The following is a 3577-nucleotide window of genomic DNA, read 5'->3' as shown; positions in this document are numbered from 1 at the left end:
GCAAAGAACGATGATCCGGGATGAGTGCAGTGGCTCTGTACCGTGAGGCTATTGGTCCCGACAACTATGTTTTTATTATTATTATTCTATGTCTCATACACATACGTTTGTAAATGTAAAAATAATAATAGCCTAATTGAAACTAGATAATGCAGACTGCAGCAAGTGATTGTCTGTCACTTTAAGACTGAATGCATGGATTCTGTTCACAGCTTAATGTGCTCTTTTTATTTTTTGTACATTTTGTACATTTTGTACTTGAATGATTGTTGACTGTATCATGACTTTTAGTGAGCAGCGAAAAAAGACCATTTTAAAGCAAAGAAACAGAATGCAGCACTGTAATTGTTTAATTTCATTTGCAATTTTTCATGATTGCTTGAAGGAAAATTCAAAAGTAATTCAATTACTTGCACAACCCTATATTTTATGTCATTGTATTTAATTTTAGAAACCTTGCACTTCTTAAGGTTTAGTTCACCAAAAATGAAAACTTCTGTCGCTAATTCCTTACCCTCATGTAAACATGCTGCGTAACTAGTGTGTGTTTTGCTGCATGTTTGACTTTCCGGAATATGCTGTTTATGCTCACAGAAAAAAAAAAAATCAAAGATCTTCATTTCTGTTTCAAACATGAACGAAGGTCTTAGGGGTTTGGGACGATAAGAGGGTGAGTAATTAATGACACACGTTTCTATTACTTTTTATTTATGTAATTACATTGATTTTGGGTGGGACCAGTGAATTTTTGGCAGGCCATGTAAGAATTTGAAGCATTGGCCCAAGCAGGGCAGTAGCAAAAGTCCTTAGCATTAAGGCCTACAGCTGTTTTACAGTGGAATTTAAATTTGAGCATCATTAATTATTTTTCTGTTTCTTTCCTGACTTTTTTTTTTATTGTAACAAACATGTTAACGTGATATGTGACTTTAATAAAAAGTTTAAATGTGCTTTTATTTTATTGGCTGTTTGCAGATAAAAGACTAGGCCAAAAATGCTGTCTCAAATGGATGAAGAAATCATGACATACCTTCGTGGTAGGTATTCAGGTTGGCATTGGAGGGGATTGACATTACAGTGCAAAGTCCCACAATACCCATGACTGCCCTGCACTGAACATTAGTGCTGGCCAGCTTTTACATTTCATCCATCTATCAAGTGCCACAGATGCACAAAACAAAGGTTCTTATTGTCAAACAACACTAACTTACCCTTTTCCCCTTTACTGTCACATAGAGCTCCCAGAAATGATTAAATGAATGAAGGAGTGTGTGCAGTGTGTCCGGTCATTGATTCCCTCACCCGGTGGGACCCCCTCATCAGGAATGTCTGCCTCTAGTACTGTGCCCAGTGAAATTGAAATGGTATGTTACAATTAAGGGCTGAGACCCATAGTTAATTCATAGATGTTTAGAATGCAGAATCTCTACCTTGTAACTTTATGGTAAAATGGATCAATATTAAAGTGATACATCTGTCAGAACAGCAAGCAAGTAATGAATTGAGTCCCTTTCACATTTAATTGCCTTTAAATGGCTTAAAATTGATTGAAAGATTAAACTGGCAAGGTTTAAAAATGCAGGACAAACTGAAATGACAATTCAGCACTGTAAGCCCAGATAGCAATTACGTCTGGGCCAAATGTGGGTATTATCTGGCACATATGGCCTAGATGTGGCACGGCTGCACAGATATGGGCCAAATTGTAGCCATATTTGTTTTGCCATAACTTTAAAATCTGCGGGAAATGCTCTCTTGGTTCACAACTGATTTTGAGGTATATGGCCCAAATAACAACGAACACATGAGAACCATATGTGGTTGAGCTATGGCACACAGTGAGAAACACCGACTTGTGGTAAACATTTGGCTTATACGTGGAAAAACACAGGAATCCTGAAATCAAGTGCGGCAAACATCCGCCGTTCCACACCTCAGGTTGCTCTGCATCTCCCCTCCTATTGGTGGAGAGACTACGGCGCGAGTTTGACTGCGACGCTGGCCAGCTGACGCCTTTTACTCTGCTTTCCTCACGACTATGTACATTCAGGTAAGTGATGTTTTGGCATTTTAAAGTCATATAATTGAAATATGCAGCATTATGTGTCAATATTGCATGTTATTATGCGTTTAGTTATTCGTTTCATCGAGGAAGGGGTTGAACTAGCTAATATTTTCCTCAGTTTACTGCTATAACTTACAATAAAGTTCAATGTAGGCTATAGCAGTTCGCTGGTTTGCCGTTTTAAATTAAGATGTTTTTGTTTATAAATCAACAGCACACTGTTGTACACATATAAAATAGTATAGTTTGTCATGTGTAGTCGCCTATTTGTGAATTAAGGCGACGCGGTCCAATGTCCGTGTTACTGTTTGTCAAAAAACCTAAATCCTAATTTGTGTTCACAATCATTCAACTAATCATAATAATATAAAAATGCCAAGAATAAACACATTCAAATGTGTGCATTATTGTATGTATCTTTTTATTTAACTCTGAAATGATATTCAACCAAGACTTTTTCTCATGACTTTTCCCTCTTTAAAATTAAAGTTGTAACGTCTTTCGATACAATATCTGATTAAAATAACTTGTTAACATGAACTAATAATGAACTGCACTTCTACAGCATATATTAATATGTTCATTTCAACATTTACTAACACATTCAAATAAAAAAATGTACTTGTTAACTTTAGTATGCACTGTGAACTAACATGAACAAACAATGAATTGCTGTATTTCTGTTAACTATCAATTAATTGAGCGGCCATTCACTGCCATTTATAAAGCTTGGAAGAGGCAGGAAATTTTTATAATTACTCTGATTTCTAACGATAGAGATTATATACCATGCTATGGTATACTGTCATACCGCCCAGCCCTAATGTGCGGTATGGGTGGGGCAATGACAATAATTTCCATATTAAAAACCTAGAAAATATGGCTTCAGATGGAGTAAGTAATAGTTTATAGTTCATTTTTGAATATAAAAGCACTTTCATTTTAGGGTGGTCTATTTAAATGCATATTTCAACCACTTACACAATGTTTTTTTTTTCCTATCAGATTACCTATCTGGGTCTGGTTGGTGGCTTTGACCAGGATAACACCGTGTGGAGAGTGCTGAAAGGCACTTTTACAACTGCTGTGGCACGTTATGAATTGGAGAGAAGTCAATGGGAAGATTGGTGTCCAACGCCTGGTCGTAAAGGAAGTTGTCATTGGTGAGACCTTTTTTAGAAGTCACTTTTATTTGTATAGCACTTTGCACAATACACAACTTTTCAAAACCGCTTTACAGAACATTGTATTTTTATTTCTGCTATCTCAGTAATAGTAATAGTCACAAATTCATGCCATATGACTTAGTGCAGGGGCTAACGGCTCCAGGTTTATTTCGTAAATTATCCCACTAATAATGCCCAGAATGGTACCAAACTTCTACAGTAGTACAAATAGGTTCTGTACTCATAAAACGAGGCATTGGAAAGTTTGTAAGTACATTGGGAGTTTATTTAAATAACACTTGCCTGACGGCGAATGCTACTGCTAACATGGACGTTGACGTCACTT

General features: G+C 36.5%; 1 long non-coding RNA gene across 1 annotated transcript; it reads left to right on the top strand.

Annotated features, from left to right (window-relative positions):
- Positions 1-974: 974 nt before the first annotated feature.
- LOC311086630 lies at positions 975-2275 on the top strand. Its single transcript, XR_014607099.1, has 3 exons — positions 975-1037; positions 1237-1364; positions 1892-2275. It is a non-coding gene; the product is annotated as an uncharacterized lncRNA (long non-coding RNA).
- Positions 2276-3577: the final 1302 nt, after the last annotated feature.

The sequence above is a fragment of the Abramis brama genome (assembly GCF_963993115.1).
Source record: "Abramis brama genome assembly, chromosome: 7".
NCBI lineage: Eukaryota > Metazoa > Chordata > Actinopteri > Cypriniformes > Leuciscidae > Abramis > Abramis brama.
The sequence above is the reverse complement of the archived record's forward strand: the minus strand, read 5'-3'. Positions and strand labels throughout refer to the sequence as shown.